At 44.3% G+C, this 19,421-nt stretch overlaps 1 protein-coding gene across 1 annotated transcript in view; it reads left to right on the top strand.

The window, feature by feature from the left end:
- The window catches only part of FRMD7 (FERM domain containing 7), a 54,290-nt gene that overhangs the window by 5,097 nt on the left and 29,772 nt on the right, over positions 1–19,421 (top strand). The window lies entirely within an intron of this gene.

Below are 19,421 nucleotides of genomic sequence, written 5' to 3'. Positions count from 1 at the left end.
AAAGCAAAGAACTGTCCAGGGATTTTTCTATTGGTAGTGGTATGTACCCTTGGGATGTTTGTCTAGGAGCTGGTTTGTCAATTTATAATGATGAGGGATCTTTTGTACCTCTGTCAGTAGTGAAATCGATACCCTACCCCTTCATAATGCAAAGTTTTTTCAACTCCAATGAGATGGAATTGATCTGGTATAGTAGAATGCAGCTGGATTTAGGGCTACAAAATTGCATCACTTTAGGTGTGTAATCTTGGGCCAGTCACTTAACCCCTTAGCCCCCTGAGTTGTTGAGGAGTAATGCAAATGATATAACGTGCATTTGGAATCTCATAAAGCAGGGAAAATTGGACCCTGACGCTTACAAGCTGTGTGGCCTTGGGCAAGTCACTTGGCCAATCTGAGACTGAGTTGTGGCAACTCCAAAAACTTGGATTTGGGGTGTCAGGAAAAACTTTCCAAAGAATAAACCATTCATGTTGCTGAGCATGAGCTAAGGAGGTGAAGAGTGGGAGCTAGTGTGGGGAGGATGTGTGGTGGTCCACACAAATGAAAGATTGAAGGCCAAAATGCAAAAGAGAATGTGGCTCTTTTACGAGAAAAAAAAAAAGTCAATCTGAGAATTAAGCTGAAGCAGAGGGAGTCGGCAGCTAGATCGTTGAAGCCAACTAGTCTATATGTAAATTTGGGGCTCTATCCTGAAGGTGGTGGACAATCACTGAGGAGTTTAAGAAGCTCAAAGTGGGGGACACACGGGTGGCTCATTCGGTTAAGTGGCTGACTCTTGATTTCGGCTCAGGTCAGTATCACACGGTTCGTGAGTTTGAGCCCTGTGTTCAAACCCCGTGAGTTGGGCTCTGTGCTGACAGCAATGAGCCTGCTTGGGATTCTCTCTCTCCCTCTCTCTGCGCCCCTCCCCCACTCGTGCCTTTTCTTTCTCTCTCTCAAATTATGTAAACTTTACAACAATTATTAAAAAAAGGAATCTCAAAGTTGGAATATTAGCATCTGCTTACTCATTAATTTATGCATCCATCCACTCAGTCAGCCAATATTTCATGAAATATGTGTTTTAAGTGCTGGAGATGCCAGGCAGAATCTGGATGATATCTTCAAGTTCAGTGGTTCCAGTGTTAGATAGGCAGCCTATGTCCTAACATACCTTCCCCAGTATCAATATTCCAGCCTGATAGGGAATGGTGGAGGCAGACAGGAAGGGTGCATACAAGAGATGTTAATGAGGTAGAATTTCTAGAAGCAATTGATGCTGGTCTGGATATGGGAATGAGCTTCAAATTTCTGTCTTGGGTGACTGCTTGGATGGTGGCCCCCATTCACCAAGACAGAGAATAGAATAAAAGGAGCATGTTTAGGGTGGGCAATAATGAGTTCTGTTTGGATTTATAAAATGGGGTTGTGGAAAGAGTTCTAGTCCCAGCTCTAGCAGTCTTGAGCCATGGAATGTCAGGTGGGTCACTTCACTTCTCTGAGTCTGTGCCCTTATCACTAAAATCGTGATAATCATAGTACCTACCTCATGAAGTCGCCATGAAGATAAATGAATTACCCGATTCCTGACCCAAAGAAGGTAGTCAAGGTATGTTAATTCCCCTCTCCCTTGCTTGCAGACCTCTTTACTTCTACACTTTGCAAACTGACACAGAATGTCTTTCACCCTTGACTTGGAGTTTCTTTGGATAGGTCTTGATTTTGCCGCCGACCGCCAGGCAACAGAGCTGTTTGCCTTGGTCTGTGCTTCCTCCTTCAGGGCTTCCCAGGGTTAATTCATCGTGGCTTTCTAGCGGTTTGCCCTTTGCTTAGTCAGTAGCCCCAGGGGATTTGCTCTTTTCCCCTGGAGCCATTAATCCTGGGAGGGTCCATTATAACTGTCTAGAGTTACCTAAAATAATGTTGGGCTTCCTTTAAGGAAGCAGATGGAAATAGCCAAACCCTTTGTGTTTACCTACATTTTAATTTAGTCCACGGTAACCACTCATAGTTATGCTAACATAGTTAATAGTAATGATAACAGTACTACTGACTAATAATCACAGATTGTATTTATGGACGGCCTATGTTACAGGTGTCACATTCACACAAATCAAAGAAGTATCACTGCCTAGGGGAGTTACAGAAGCTCGCTGTGCGGTGGGTTTTCTCATCTGTTAAATGGGGATAATATTAGCACCCACTCCATAGGATTGCTACAAAGGTTAAATGAATAGGTAAATGAACATGTAATAAGCAAATATGAACATGTAAATGAATATGTAAAACACTTAGAACGGGAGCCAGTGTTTGCCACACCAATGTCTTATGGAACCTGGCTTCAAATTTAGTTGGTGAACACACGTACTGATATTTGCGTCCAAGCAGCAATAAGGCCTGGAATAAGGATGAGGCCTGGTATATTATTTTTCTATTTCACAAGCACGGAAACTGAGGGGCAGAGAGGTCCACGTACCCCAGGTCAGGTTGCTATTTAAATTAATGAGTTGGCCGGGGTTCGAGCCCTAGTCTGTGTAGCTTTAAAACCTTGGCTGGTAACTGGTTACTTGGTAGGTTTATGGCTCTAGTGGGGTCTCTGTGCGGGTGGCGAAGCTTCCTGGTTTTCGGAGACCTCGTGATGTACCCTCCCTCTAGTTCCAAGCAGCCTGCCCCACACTAGATGCTCCGTTAGCGTTGGCTGACACACTGCCCCTATCACCTCATCACCACCCCCTGCCTGTACAAAGAAGTCCAAGAGAAGGAGCTTCGAAACCGCGTCAGAAAAATCATCTTGGAATCCTAGGGTCCCAGCCCAGCGGAGGTTGGCTGGTTCTTTGCCGGGGGTGGGGGGGGGGGGTGGGGGGGGGTGGGAATTGATCTGTCATTGCAGGGGGCCCCAGCTGCCTGATGAATGCCTTTGTTTAAACTACTGAGTTTGCTTTGCCCTTCATAGCCTAAGGTTTGTTGATTCAGAGAATAAATTGAACTGAAAAAGAAAGGAAGTGCTTGTGCTTTGTCTGGCCCGGGGCCAGGCTGAGCAGCAGGCCAAGTGTGCTAGTCCCGCCCCTTTAGGGGCCCCGCACCTTCTGCTGTCACCCGGCTGCCAGGCCGCCCTCCGGATGCTCCATCTCAGAGGAGAGGCCCAGACTCAAGCCTTCCCACCCTCCCCCCTCCCCCCGCCCCTGCTCCTCCTCTGCCTCGTCTCTCCCCACCCCTGCAGCTGCGAGGAGGAGGGAACCTGCACTCCAGAGCATTGGGGATGCTGGGGGCGGGGACTGGGAACCGTCTTCGGAGCTGGGTGGGTGGTGGTTGGGTGTTTGTTCAAGTCTGCACTCGTGGGAATCTCTGCAAAGGGTTTCAGTGAGTTGGGGCTTTGCCACCCCTTCACCTTTCATCATGGTGCGCGGCCCGCCATCAGCCCAGGCCTGGGGAGGACTAGCTGAGGCTTCGCTGTGGAGCTACAGCCCTCTGTAGGGCTTCTCCCCGTGAAACCGGCCAAAGGGCAAGATTCCTCTGAATTCTATAGGATTTTCTCTCTTTCTTTCAAATGCCCTTTACCCCGTATTTGCATCATTGTCCCGTCACAAGTACAAACATATTACACAAATAAGAGCTTGGTTTTCGCTTGTGCTTTAAGACAATGCCGTTGTCAACCACAACTTGGAGACTGAGAAATTCATCAAGCTGACTGAGCTGAATGTCGTCTGGGGACCAAAAGGGGGTGGCCTGAGGGGCAGAACCACCTGGGAGGCGGCGACTGAGCCAGCAATTTCCTAAAAGGACCCGGAGTCTGCCATCCCAGCAGTTGAGGGCAAGACCAGCCTTTGTGATACGGGTGCCACTAAGCAGTTTCGTGCCAGACTGTCAGAACTGCAAGACCAGTTCTTCTGCTGAGAGATCCACCCTCAATACTCAATAGATCATTTGCACCTCAGGAGGTAACGGGGAGTTGGCCAATGGAATGCCTCTGCAAGGCACCACAGGGAAGATCTGCAGAAGAGGGCTGCAAAGCTGAGGAAGAATGGAAGGTGACAGGCATTGGGGGGGGGGGGCACTTCTCTGGGGGCCGTGGAACTCCCTGATGTATAACTTGTCTTTTCGAAACACAGCTGCTCTGCAAAAGCTGCAATTATTGACCCCCACAGGGTCTTATTCCAGCCCCCTTTTCTTCATTCCCTCTCTTCTTTACCCACTTCCTCCTTCTCTGCTGTGTCCGAGGTGTGGGGCCAGAGGGGGGAGGTCTGTCTGGGTGAGTTGACCCCAGGCCCTGGAAGCATGTAGGCATGGCGCCTCACCACTAATCGCTGGGCTTAGCTGTCTTAAACAAAAGGTCCTTTGTCTATGATGACGAAATTCACCTTTCAACAGACTCAAACAAAGACAGAGGTTCTCCAGAATTTCACATTCCGAACAGTTTAAGTGATTGCAAGAGATCTGTCACAAAGTTACTGTCCATTGCCTTTAGTGCCCCGAGATGCCATTTCCGGGGATTTCCACTTACATTATTTCATTCATTCGTTAGCTAACACAGTTTGGTAAACAAGGGGTGGTTATACTACTTCATTCATTCATCAGTCAGTTGACAAGGGCTGAGGAGTCTTCACTGCTTGCATGCACCGGGTTAGCTCCTGAGGATGCGTAGAAAAATAAGACCTAGTGCCTGACCTCAAAGACCTCTCTGTGTAGTGGAAGAACCAGAAGTGCAAACAGGTCCGCACCTAACAGTGTGATGTGTACAAATGACAGTGGCAAGGAGAGTTTTTTGATGGCACAAAAGAAGAGGGCAGCTCACCCAGACCGAAGCGTACGTGTCGAGGGGATGGTCACAAAGGTTTCTTCGAGGGAGGTGACGAATAACTGAAGCCCTAACGATCAGTACTAATTCCCGACATACAAGGAGGGAGTTGGACTAGAGGAAAAGGGAGAAACAGAGGGAGAGGCCTGGGGAGTAGCTCAGTCTGACCGGATCTTACCGTTGTGGGCAGAGGGTTCTATGGGAGCCTTGAGAGACAGAGACGAGATAGGAGAGACAAGCATGGGCCAAGTCATAAAAAGGGATGTTTCATATGAAGAAATTAAGGTTCAGCAAGGTTAAAAATGAGCCCAAGGTCATACAACTGCAAGTTAGTACTTGAGCCGGGAATTGAAGGAGTGTGTAGACTCCAGAACTGCCGCCCCCCACTTCTTCCCACAGCCTGCGGCCTCCAGACTCCCGGTACCCAGCAGGAAGTAAAGTGCTCTCCCTGCTTTACAGAGCAATGGCAATGATGGTCATGAAGCTTTCCCACAACTTATATTTATATTTCAGTGTCTGAGATTTTATTAAAAAATTAAACTTTTCAGTATTTCACTAAAATTCTCAGACAAAAAGCAGTCAAACAACCAACAATGCAACCTAAATAAGCTAAGGATTTCACCTTCTGGAGAAAAGTATCCTAAGGTAACGATTAAGGTTGTGTGCCAAGATGGATGTACATCTAAGAAGATGTCTATCTTAGTGTTGTTTGCGATAACTAAAAGGAGAAAACAATTTACGTGTCCAACATGTGGGTGGTTTCCTATACAGCAACTAATGATGATATTTATTTTTTTAAGATTTTATTTTTAAATAATCTCTACACCCAAGGAGGGGCCCTGAACTTAAAACCCCGAGAGTCACATAGTCCATGGAGTGAGCCAACCAGGTGCCCCTACTAATGATGATATATACGTTTTTTAAATTTTTTAAATGTTTATTTTTTAGAGAGAGAAAGAGAGAGAGCACCTCAGTGGGGGAGGAGCAGAGAGAGGGGGACAGAGAATCTGAAGCAGGCTCCGTGATGACAGCAGAGGGCCTGAGCCAGGGCCTGAACTCATGATCTGAGCCAAAATCAAGAGTTGACGTTTAACCAACTGAGCCACCCAGGCGCCCCTAATGATGATATTTAGAATATAATGCTAAGTTTCTTAAAAGATGGCCACCAAAAAGTCTTACCGTATCACATGCCTTGAGAATGATCTGGAAAGTTTTACCCTAAGGTCCTAATACTGTCTGTCTTTTGAGGGATAAGCTCATAAGCACTTTATATCTTCCTCTTGTTTTTCTGTTTATTTTTTACCCTGATATTTTAGTGAGCATATTTTGCTTTCTGAATGAGAGGGGAAAAAACTCAAAAACAACGGAAGAAACTTCATTTGGAAAAATGGTTGCTATATAAGTTCCATGTCCCACCTACTTAATCAAATTAGGGGACTCTTCTCAAAATGGCGGGGCCTCATGTTCCCATCTGCGTGCAGCCACATCATCTGATATGTGGAGGTTCCAGGTACCTGCCTCAAAAATCTCAACTCCATTGCCACTAGCCCACAATTACTACTCAGTTTCTTTCCAACCTAAAAAGTAATGATAATAGCTAAGACATATCACAAGAATGTTTATTTATTACGTACTAGGCACTAGTATAGGTATTTTACATGTACTAGCTCATCAAAATCCTCGGTGAAATAGGTGCTATTAATATCTCCATTTGACAGATGAGTAATCTGGGCAGAGAAGTAGAGTAAGTGGTAGAAAGAGGATTTAAATGGGGCCCTCTGGGTTAAGAACTCATGCAGTTGACCACTGTATCCAGTCTTTACGGCTTGTCTTTCAAGAGTCACTGTGTGTTGGAGTTATCTTGGTATTTACATCTTCAGCAGTTAGTTCCTGTGTGTGATTGAAGTAATGATGCAGAAAAGCAGGTCAACAGTTTCAGGGGAAGACTGACTTGGGGTAAGCAGGACCTGAAATAGCCGTCAGCGGGCTTTCGTGGGGGCAGATGGACAATGGAAATGGTTCAGATAAATGGACAGAGTTAGAAAGATAAGGTATAGGGTGGCTGAGAATTCCATGAAGCCAAAAAGGATAGGTCATTCTTTGGGACTCAATGGTGTGTGTGTGGGAGGGGACAGTTATACATCCAAAAGGACACAGGGAGTTCTAATTTGGTGAAGTCACAGATTGCCTGTAGTATAGTCAGCACTTACCTGAAACATAGTAGGTGCTCAATAACCATCTGTTGAAGCAATGAAAGAATGAATTGTCTTCTTGTCCTCAGCTGCCAGGCAGCTAACCCCTGCTCCAACGAGCTCGCTGATAAAATGTCACTTAGCTAATAAAACATTCTAGGAAGTCAAGTCTTAGGGGGGATGTGGCACAAATATTTCATGTATTACAGTAACAAAATATCTCTGGACCAAACCTGCACCCATGTAAAACTGTGTGACCACAAGTAAACCCTCACTGACTGTTTGCCAGAGATGAGAGATGTTGTGACTCAGGCTCCCCCAAAGTTCAACGAAGGAGAGGTCATCTCTTCTCCTAGTAGCCTACATAGGCTCCCCAAGTCAAGTCGGTTTGGAGATGCCACCATGAACATGTTTGTTCGTTTCTGCATTTGTAGGAATGTGGACTAGAACCTCGTCAGCTGGGACAAGCAAATATCAAATTCAACATTCATAAGGGAGGAATATGTTTGGTTTTGATTTATAAATGACAATGAGTCCGTTTAACCAGATCCTTCTGCACAAATAATTCCACGTAAGAAATTAAGGGAGTAAGATATTGGAAAAGCTTGCTTTGGGAGTATGCAACTAATTTTAAGACCCAAAGTTTAGTATATCTTGGGACCCCAATTTCCCACCAAAGATTGAGAATAAGTAATCATTCTGCCACCGCTCCCTTCTCGGATTCCCCCAACTGAACATTTTGCAGGTTAAAGCATACTTTGTCTTTCTTTCTTGTATGCTAGAGTTTTAGAGGTACAGTACTTTAAAAAATATATGAATACAAATTTTTCTGAGCTTGGCCGTACTTGGCTCTGAGTACAGTAAGAGAATCCCAGACAACTGTTTTGGGTTATGTTACACATCCTAACAATAGATCTGCCATATTGAAATAACCTGGAGGAGGGAGGATGGCAGAGGTCTGCGAACCTGGCATCAGCCCCAGACTAAGCCAGACTAAGAAAAATGGGCAACCGCTAGGGTTTGGGTGATACAGCCCAGGTCACCCCACGGCCCACACGCGTGAGTCAGCACTCAGGGCTTGGATGGCTATATGCATGGCAGACTAGGAGGAAAGGGGTAGATTGCCACAATCAGGCCTAAGAGTTCAGTTTTGGTGCTAAGCCATGGGTTCAGCAAATCACTGTGTGCAGGACACGGGTGAAAATCAGTCCAGAGGAGAACAAAGCTTATGGAATCTAGCCGGCTGCCATTGTGGGAAGCAGCACCAAGCAGCAGAAGCCGAAATAAAAGACGAGGTGAATAAGGGTCAGGAACACAGACAGATGTCTACGTGGGGGAAGAGGAATGAAATACCAGGTCCTAAGTGACTTCTTCAAGGGTGGAGCTTGGCAAGAGGCCAAGTTAGGACTGAGTCAAGCACCCCTTATAGGCTTCTTGCTTCAGGGCAGATCTGGTCCCTCAGTGTAGTCCACAGGTGTCGACAAGCAAGCACACCTGGCTAATGTGGGGGTGTTGACAGGGTGCGCGAATGAGACGTCTTGTGACGGGGCAATTAGCCTGAGTGATAGCTCACATGACCTTGCGTCTTGCTAACCCGTTAGAAGCCTTTAGAAGTTCGTGATTCTTTTTCATTTTTGAATCCGGCTTCAACTAACACATGATGGGACAAATTCATTACAGAAAGATTAGAAAATTCTGGCAACAACAAAAAAATGCAAATAAAATCCCATCACTTGGGTTTCAACATTTGGGTGAATATTTTATACATTGATATACTACTTTCTTATGGATCCCCAAACTTGACACATGCCTCCCCCAATCCATTTAATTTGGAATAGTTTCCTGAATATAATTTTAAAAGATTTTCTGTTCAGTCAACACAGTTTCTCCACAGGAACCCTAATACGTTGCATTTCATGGCCTCTTATTAAGTAGATGTTTTAAAAGGCATTATTCTTAAAGGCTTCTTTATAGAGTTTCTGTGAAATTCACAACCTGTCAGAACAGGGTGGCTTCCAACCGGCTCAGAGCCCTGCTGGGCGACATACTGAGCTCTCCTTCTAAATGCAGTCAAACTGATTCTAGGAAGGAAGAGACAGGAATGGAGAGACCTTGGAGTTGTAAGCAGGAGGGAAGTGTGAGTCAACAGTATAGTCAAAAGGTGAGAAAAAGTAAAGTTAGGAAAAAACAGCGTGACCATGAAAGGAAAGAGTGAATCAAAGGAATGAGTTTTAGGTGTTTATCATTCTTGTCCTTCATACACCTAGACATCAGTTTTTTCTTTACATTTAGGGACAGCCTGGTGTAATGAAATGAGCTCAGTTCCAGCTCTGCTTTTAACCTGCAGAAAGCCCTTGGGCAAGTCTCTTCCTTGCTCTGGATCCAAATCTCCTCACTTATAAAATGAAGGCGCCAGACTATATGACATCTAATGGTCTCTCTTGGGTCCTGAGTGTCTCCTATTGCTAGATATATAATTGCTAGATATATACAGAAGGTTTGTTTCATTGACTTCAAGTTTAAAAGAAAACTCCAGTTACCATTTGGAATCTGGTTGTGCATCATGTACACCACAGGGATTTAGTGCTAAAGCATTACATGGAAACAAACAATTATAATTGTTTTAATTACCCAGAATACCTAGCAATTTCGACAAGACTTGGGAGCACTGTCTTGAGAATGCTATTATTACATTGTCACTTTTCAACAGCCTTTCCAATATAGGCATGGTAATTTCAGTGTCCTAGGAGTGGGGGCAAGATTGCTATTAGGGAGGTACCCTAGGATTTTTTTTTCTTTTTTTTCCTTTAGTGTGAAGGGTAATTCTGAGCAATGAGACACCATCCAGCAGAGTATGAATCAGATGCAACCTGTCTAGATCATCACCAGGCCTGCATAAGGCCTCAGGCAATGACATCATCATTCCCTTGTAGCTTCAAAAAGGTGTCTACCAGAAAGTATCAGGTACTAAACTAGCTCTCTGATTCCAGAGTTCTCTTCCAGACATTAGTTTGGTCAGTATCAATATGGCTGTGGGTAAGGAGGGTGGAATTTGGGCAGCTGCTCCATTTGATTCTCCCGGACCCCTCCCCACCCCAGGACAGCCACGTGGGCTGGAAATCTTTCTGAGCAGTTTAATCCTAAGCAACTTCAAGCCTTCCATCTATCACACACGCAGTACTTTGAACTGCTTTGTGTTTTCAGAAATAAAATAAAAACCACTTGTAACTTGGTGTGAATTTCACACATGCACAGGCAAATACAAGGATTAGGTTCTCTCTGCTTACCCCCACCAGGAAATCTTAAATACCCAGTTAAAGCTGGGCTTCCCTCCAGGGTTTATTGCTGAGCCTGTGGGCTCCTTGGAAAGGGCCTTGGTTGACTTCCTACTTATTCTTTGTTCTCTGATGTGTCTAACTACACCTTGCTCTACACCAGATGCTAAAAGACCAGACTGCCTGCAGAGAGGGCTCCATTTTAGAATGAACTGCTCCTACCTGGTAATTAGCCTCTTACCACTTTTAGTGGTTCTTTTTACTGGGAGTTCAACCCCCAAGAAGGGTCACAGCTTGGCCAATAATTTCTTCTGCTCTGTCCTGAAGGAGCTCCATTTCCTAGTTTCCTGGGTGGTCCCCAGTGCAAACTTTGAAATCGTGCTCAACTTCTTTCTTAGAAAACTGGTTGCATCTGACTCTATTGGTAAACGTGTGAGACATGGGCCTTATTTATTTATTTTATTGCAATGTCATGATATTTGCATTTTTAAATGTTTATTTATTTTTGAGGTAGAAAGAGAGAGAGCTTGCGCGCGCGCGCGCGCGCACACACACACACACACACACACACACACACACACACGAGTGGGGGAGGGGCAGAGAGACAGAGACACAGAATCCGAAGCAGGCTCCAGGCTCTGAGCTATCAGCACAGAGCCCGACGCAGGGCTCAAACTCACAAACCACGAGACCATGACCTGAGCTGAAGTCAGATGCTCAACCAACTGAGCCACCCAGGCTGCCCCAAGATATTTGCATTTTTAAGGAAAAGTAAAACAGCATTTTGGAAGGAGCAGTCTCAAGGTTTAGTCCCTAAGGTGTTCTGAGATTTTTGGATGTAGTCTGTGGAAGACAGGGAAGGAAAAAGACTTACTTTTGGAGGGGTCCAAACTCTCTGTAAATGAGGTGCATGCCTGCTGCTGTTTATAAACAGCTAGACTGAGGTGAAGGAGTGTAGACCAAGATGCAGAACAAGATTTTCCCACATGGCTGAAATTAAATCAGCATCACTGAAAACATTCTAGTCCTGGAACTGTATCAAATGGTACCAAAATACAGACATATCTCTGGACTCTATTCTACTCAGTACAAATCAGATACTCTCACTAGAAGCGCTCTGCATGGTTCTGTGTTCCAAAATGACATTCAGAGTTCAGTATGTAACGAGGAAAAGGAGAGCTGGAAATCAGCCATATGGTTGGCCAGAAGGGTCTAGTTCACAATTGTCTACATAAAGATGCTGAGTGGCGATGCGCTTATGCTATCCTTGACACAACTGATCCTCAGCCAGTTCGAGAGTGGGTGATTGGGGGAAGTTGCAAATGGGATAACACACAGGAAAGCTCTCAGATGCACCATAAAAACCCAAAAGGACATTCCAACTGGGTGACTTTAGAAGGAATCAGAGAACACATCAGAGACGAGTGTCAAAAACATATTGTGTTACTGTACGTCAGCAGAAAGCTTTTGATAATGACAAGCTGTGATTTTCCTTCCAGACTGGCGCAAAGGGTAGGGAGTGTCAAAGGAGGGGCTCAAGTATGTGCAGACATTGGTGAGGAATGTTCCAAGCATCCCCACTCTCAGATAGGTGGGTATGGGAAGAATTCAGTAGCAAGCAGTGGTGGGAGGTGAGGGCAGCAAGCTGGCAGGAGAGCCCCTTCTTGTACATGTGGTCGGTGGGCCAACTGGCAAGGGAACAAATGTCAGGGATGAGAAGGGTGATGCAGAAGGTGTATAAAAGGCAGCAGAATGTAGCCTAAGCTCAGCCGTGGTGTAAGCAAACCTGACCCTGGCAGAAGGCAAATGAGGGGCCAGGCAAAGAGAACATTGGGACCCCCAGGCCCATCATGCTCCCTCACCTCCCCAAGCCCTATGGCACCGGCCATGGAGATACGTCTCACACCCCCCCTCCTTGTCCGCCAAAGTCCACGCTGCCATCTATCGTTTCTCACTCAAACTGCTGCAGCAGCCCCACCTGCTCCACCTGTTCCTTCCTCCCTTGTCCCTCAAAGTGTATCAACAGATCGACAGCCAGACAGGTCTCCCCTGGGAGCTTGTGAGAAATAAATACAGATTCTTAGGCCCCACCTCACACCTGTTGAATCTGAATCTGTCTTTTTTTTTTTTAAGTTTATTTATTTATCTCGGGAGAGAGAGAGAAAGTATAAGTGGGGAAGGGGCAGACAGAAGGAGAGACAGAATCTGAAGCAGGCTCCATGCTGTTAGCAGGGAGCCTGACGTGGGGCTCGAGCCTACGAACTGCAAGATCATGACCTGAGCTGAGATCAAGAGCGGATGCTCAAAAAAGGGGGGTGGGGCTCCTGGGTGGCTCAGTCCGTTAAGCGCCTGACTCGGTTTCAGCTGAGATCACGATCTCATGGTTCGTGGGTTCGAATCCCGCATTGGGCTCCACACTGTCAGTGGGATCCTCTCTCCCTGTCTCTCAATGCCCCTCCCCCACTCACTCTCCCTGTCAAAATAAGTAAATAAACTTTAAAAAAATTAAAGACCAAAAAGTCGGCTGCTCAACCAACTGAGCCACCCACGTGCCCCTCCCCCTTTTCTTTAAAGTTTATTTATTTTGAGAGAGAGAGAGAAAGCGTACGTGGGGAAGGGGCAGAGAGAAGGACAGACAGCCGAATCTGTATTTTAGCAAGATCCCCAGTTGATTCATATCACTTTACAGTTTGGGAGCCTCTGCCCTAACCTCTGCCAGGATGGCATTCCTGAAACCCAGGTCTGACCATGTCAACTTCCAGCAGGTGTATTGCCTCTCCTGGCAGCCCCCACTTTTTGGTAAGGCTCCCGCCCACTTTTCCAGTCACTGCATCTCACTTGCTCCGTTAGGAACACCTCACCGCTGGCAGTTTCGTTCACACCAGGCTTTCTAATCTCCTCTGCCTCTGACGTCCTTTTTCTATCCTTGTCTTCACCTGGCTAACCCCAACTCTTGTTTCCTCCCTTGGAATAGGCGTCTCGTCCAGTAGGAATCCATTGCGCTATGCCCTTTCCATCTTTCTGAGTTAGGTGCCCAGTGGATGTGATTTCTTATGACCCGCTGCTTACATGCTTCCACAAGGGCACTTAGCCCTAACTACTGCAGTTACCTGTTGATGTGCCTGCCTTGACTGTATTCCTTCGTGGTAATGCCTGCATCCATTTCGCCGCAGTATCCCTGGAGCCGAGGAAAGTAACTGGCACAGAATAGGTGCTCAATAATGTGTGTTGCATCAAAGAGAGGAGGGAAAGGTCACAAAAGCATAAAGGCAACATAGAAGGACAAAGGCAAGGGCATCAAAAGTAAGCCCGGAGCGTGGGTGGGGGTGGGGGTGGGGGTGGGGGATTACAATAGGAAAACAAAAAGAGTTGGGTAAAGAGAACACAAAATGGAGAAAAAACATGTTAAGGGGAGGTGAGGGAAAGCTTTTAATAGCTTATTAAGGAGAAAGCTAAAATTGATGAAGTTCTCTTCTGTTTTTTTCATGTGCCTGTTATGGTTGGGTCTTACCTATGGAAATGTGGAATCAGACTGTTAACATGCCTGAAAGGCAATTCCATTCACTTGCCACTGAAGGAATGATCAACAGGCACTGGTTTCTCTGAGGGGATACTTATAGTTACGTGTGCAATCGTTAATACTCCCTGATCTTGAATATTCAAATAAATGTTGCCCTTATCAAAACAGACCCCTTGGGTGATCCATATGCCGATAGCTAGATGTCCATACATTAGGGTTCGTCCAAGACAGTCCTGGTTTACACCTGTTGTGACAATATAATAATTACTAGTACCACTGGGGTGCCTGGGTGGCTCAGTCAGCTGAGCGATTGAGTGTCAGACTCTTGATTTTGGCTTAGGTCATGATCTCACGGTTTGTGAGATCGAGCCCCACACCAGGCTCTGCACTGACAGCACGGAGCCTGCTTGAGTTTCTCTCTCTCTCCTCTCTGCCACCCCCTCCCCCACACTCATGCGCATGCTCTCTCTCTCTCTTTCTCTCTCAAAATAAATAAATAAATAAATATTAAAAAAAATAATTACTACTACCCCTGTCAACCTTCAAAAGTGTGCCAGTTTGGATGATAAAATAATCATCATCCTACAGTCAACACTTCTTGAGCTCTTCGTACGGACCAGATGTTATGTAAAGTACTCAACCTCAATATCCTCATTTGATGCTCTCTATGAATTTTTAAAAATTGAGATGCAATTTACATACCACAAGATTCATCCTTTTAAACTGTACAGTCCAATGGTTTTTAGTATACTCACTGTGTTGTGCAAACATCACAATTATCGAATTCCAGAATATTTCCATCCTTCCAAAAAGAAGCCCCATACTAATTAGGAGTCATTCCCCATTCCACCCAGTCCCCAATCCCTATGGATTTGTCTGTTCTGGACATTCATATAAATGGAATCATATAATATGTGGCCTTTGGTGTTTGGCTTCTGACAGTCCTGTTTTAGAATTAAGGAAACTGAAACTCAGAGAGATTAAATAGCCTGCCCAAGATCACCCCTCTAGCAGATAGAGGGCAGAACTAGACCCAGGTGTGTCTGGTTCCAGGACCCACATTCTTAGCCACCATGATGTGGTGCCTCCTAATATTTATTGTAGGTACTCAGCACATTCTTGGAACTCTGTTTTGGCCTTCTGTAACTGGGCACATTCTTTCCAAAATGCCTCACAAATCTTCATTATTTCAGAGTGGATTTAATGTTTGGAAAGAGCCAAAGTCATAAAGACCAGATATGGTAACTAAAGTGGGCCATCAAGCTGGGTCACTGCTATGGACTGAATCGTGTCCCACCCAAGTTTATATGTTGAGCCTCTAACCCCCAGTGTGACTAACGTGATTGTATTTGGAGATAGGGCTTTTAGTTTAGGAAGTAATTAAGGTTAAATCAGATCATAAGAGTGGAGTTCTGATCCAATAGGTTTGGTGCCCTTATAAGAAGAGAGGGGCGCCTGGCTGGCTCAGTTAGTTGTGCTTTCTTGAGCTCAGGGTCATGAGTTCAAGCTTCAGGTTGGGTGTGGAGGTTACTTAAAAGTAAAATCTTAAAAGAAGAAGAAGAAGAAGAAGAAGAGGAGGAGGAAGGAGGAGGAGGGGGAGGAGGAGGAGGAAGAGGAGGAGGAGGAGGAGGGAGTTATCTTCCTGATATGTGAGGACACAGTGAGAAGGCAGCCATCTGCAAGCCAAGAAGATAGGTCTCACAGAACCTGACCTTGCTGGTGGTACCCGGATTTCAAACTCCCAGCCTTTAAAACTAAATGAGAAATAAATTTTTGTTGTTTAAGTAAGTCACCCAGTCTATGGCATTTTGTCATGGCAGCCAAAGCTAATACAGTCATATTTGGGGATAAAAAGAGAGACAGAACCATAAAGTCAAAAGAATGAGTGATTATCATCTGTGACTTCAAGAACAATTTCCTGAGGGGAACATGAGAAATATTTCAAATGTGGAAGTCAGCACTGGAAACAGGAAAAATATAACAACTATAAGAAAAAATTAAAAATACTGATTATGCTACTGTTAATAATATGCTGTATTTTGTTTCAGTTTATCCTTTTCTGAAACCTTAGTTGTACAGTCTATATTTTTTAAAGTACACACAAAATATATAAATACATTAGAATCTCCTTATCTATGTGGTCAAAGGTGGTTGTTAGTTAATTGATAAAGTTTGTCAAAGCAGAAAATCAAAGTACACACACAGACACCTTAAGCTTCTAATTTTTTTTTAAAAATTAATGTTTATTTATTTTTGAGAGAGAGAGAGAGAGAGCACTAGAGCAAAAGACAGCCAGATAGGGGGAGACAGAGAATCCCAAGCAGGGTTCTTGCTGTCAGCACAGAGCCTGACACAGGACTCAAACCCAAGAACTGTGAGACCATGACCTGAGCTGAATTCAAGAGTCAGACGCTTAACCGACTGAGCCACCCATTCGCCCCAAGCTTCTAATTTTTTTTTAAGATTTTATTTTTTTAAGTAAACTCTATACCCAATGTGGGGCTCAAACTCACAACCCCGAGATCAGAGTTGCATGCTCCACCCACTGAGCTAGCCAGATTCCCCTGAAACTTCTAATTTTGACATAAAACATATACATTGTTATTCATATGCCAGTCTTTTGCTGTAGGGTCAGAGCTTTTTTGAGTATGGACTTCTGGTTCTCTTTGTCTTTCTTCCATAAACCACACCAATAACTCATCATCTATGATTTTCAGCATTCACTTATTTAATGTGGAAAAACAATGTAGACGCTTGCAAAGCAATTTGAGTACAGAATCCTTCCGGATTTTTCTCCTGCAATATTTTATTGCTGTCATGTGCAAAACTAATACGACAGCACATTTTTGGGGATGCCCCATTTACTGAGTTTTTGCAGTGATGAACTTAGTTTTCACAGAAACAATTCTTGCTTTCAGTGTTCATAATTCCTTGGTGTATATACCATTTAATTTGTGTAATTATAACAAGTAGAATGATCAAAAATATGTTCAAGAAAATAATTATTGCGCATAGAACTCAATTGATGGGTGTAGAAGTACCCAACCATTAGAGCAGTCTACTAGTCATGAACGTTCATCATGACACAAGCATCTGCCAATGTGTTAAAGAGGGAGTGTAAAGCATTCTCTGTGCATCATCAAGTGGAATTTCATTAAGAGAGTTTCTACTGTCCTTGCTCATTTAAAAAAAAAAATCCAGGGGTGCCTGGTTAAACGTCTGACTTTGGCTCAAGTTATGATCTCATGGTTCGTGAGTCCGAGCCTCGAATGGGGCTCTCTTCAGTTGGCGGCAGAGACAGAATTAATTAATTAATTAATTAAATCCACTGCTTAATCATTAATCGCTTAAATCATATGACGTACCAGGCACCGTACTAAGCCTTTGGTGTGAATTATCTTGTTTAATTCTCACAACTCCATGAGATAAATCTATTTTTTAAGCTTATTTATTTATTTTGAGAGAGAGAGAGAGAGAGCGAGCATGCACACGCATGTGTGCACATGAGCAGAGAAGGGCCAGAGAGAGAGGGAGAGAGAGAATCCCAAGCAGGCTCATGCTGTCAGCGCAGAGCCCGAAGCGGGTCTTACTCCCACAGACCATGAGATCATGACCTGAGCCGAAATCAAGTCTGACGTTCAACTGGCTGAACCACCCACGCTCCCCAAGATAAGAGTACCATTATCTCCATTTCACAGCTGAATAAACTGAGGCTCTGAAAGATTCAGTAACTTGCCCTAGGCCACACAGTGACTAATTTGTTCTTCCTCCTGAAAGAACTGTCTTACTAATGTATAGGAATCAAGTTAATTGTTCGGATCCATTCATCTACTTATTCAGCAAACATATATACATACTTCCAGGTAGTCAAACACGTGGTTTCTGTTTTCAGATACCTGGAAAAGGCAGGTAAATCTGCGAGGTAAAAGATTTTCCCCAATTCATTCAGCTAATAAGTGAGTAGAGCACGATTACAATTCAGGTTTGATGTAGCAAATTGTCACATGACAGCTCTGGGGGCCTAGAAGCTTTGGCAGATTGTTGGGTACAGATAACTACCTTGAACATTTGTTGTTCCCATGAGAAGAGGAGTTTGGAGCTCCCCAGAAATCAATGTCCAATGATTAAAACACAGTTTGTAAATTGGAGACTGTAAATAGAAGTTCTAAAAAAAGTTTTAAATTGTGTATGTATCTATCTAATCCTTGAACAACACAAGAGTTAGGGATACTGACCCCTTACACAGTCAAAAATCCTTCTCTATCTTTTCACTCCTCCAAAACTTAACTACTAACAGTCTGCTTACTGTGACTGGAAGCCTTACCAATAACACAATCAATTAATACATATTTTGTATGTTCTCTGTATTCTATACTGTATTCTTACAATAAAGTATGCTAGAAAAAAGAAAATGTTATTAAGAAAATCATAAGAAAGATAAAATACATTTGTAGTGCTACACTGCAGTATTGTACTGTATTTAACAAAACAAATCCATATACAAGTGTACCCATGCACTTCAAACCTGTGTTGCCCAAGGGTCAACTGTATACACATATATATGCTTTCAAGTATTTATTTTTGAGAGAGAGAGAGAGAGAGTTTGCACACATGCGTGCATGTCAGGGAGGGACACAGATAGAGTGGGGAGAGAGAGAATCCCAAGCAGGCTCCACGCTCGGCATGGAGCCCAGTGCGGGATTTGATCTCACAACCGTGAGATCATAACCTGAGCCAAAATCAAGAGTCAGACGCTTAACCTACTAAGCCACCCACGAGCCCCTATATAAAAAGTTTTCTTTTTTTTAATTTTTTTTTAATGTTTATTCATTTTTGAGACAGAGACAGAGCATGAATGGGGGAGGGGCAGAGAGAGAGGGAGACACAGAATCGGAAGCAGGCTCCAGGCTCTGAGCCATCAGCCCAGAGCCTGACGCGGGGCTCGAACTCGCGGACTGCAAGATCGTGACCTGAGGTGAAGTCGGACGCTCAACCGACTGAGCCACCCAGGCGCCCCTAAAAAGTTTTCTTTTTAAGATAAACGCTGTTCTACTGTAATCCAAGGGGGAGGGTAAAACAGGATTCAGGATTGTAGTTCCAATTCCTTGAGGGGGGACCGGTAGTAAAGAATTTAGATCCACTAAAGAGCTTGATCAGAATGTTGAAGTGTCAGTTTAAACACAAACATGGAATGGAAAAGAGAATCAAAAGTCCAGAAAAGAAACAGAAAAGTCCAGAAAAGAGAAAATAGAAAAGTTGTATAGAAAGAGATATTATGAGAGAAATAATCGTAACCTAAAAATTGAGGAATTGGATTATCATGGTTGAAAAACATTAAAGCCTGCATGTTGAGACAGAACCAAGCCCTTACCTCTTATGCAACACGTTCCACAAGGCTGGCCAATTTTGAGGTACATTATGGAGGGCTGAAGGGGAAATGCCTCTCCGGAAATGGGGGTGGAGAGCCCGAGCCACGTGAGCGCCTGACCTCCAAAGGCATAAATGCCAAAGGCTTTTAGAGCCAATTGGCAACATGTGTGGGGATGGAAGACTCAGTAGATTACTCTTATAAACATGGTATGGGATCTTATGGAAGAAAGCAAAAAGGAAGCCTTGATCGGAATCCTTACAAGAATGGCTATATATTTATTCTTTGT

Source organism: Acinonyx jubatus, chromosome X (genome assembly GCF_027475565.1).
Source record: "Acinonyx jubatus isolate Ajub_Pintada_27869175 chromosome X, VMU_Ajub_asm_v1.0, whole genome shotgun sequence".
Taxonomy (NCBI): domain Eukaryota; kingdom Metazoa; phylum Chordata; class Mammalia; order Carnivora; family Felidae; genus Acinonyx; species Acinonyx jubatus.
Note: the sequence above shows the minus strand (reverse complement) of the source record. Positions and strands in the feature narration are given on the sequence as shown.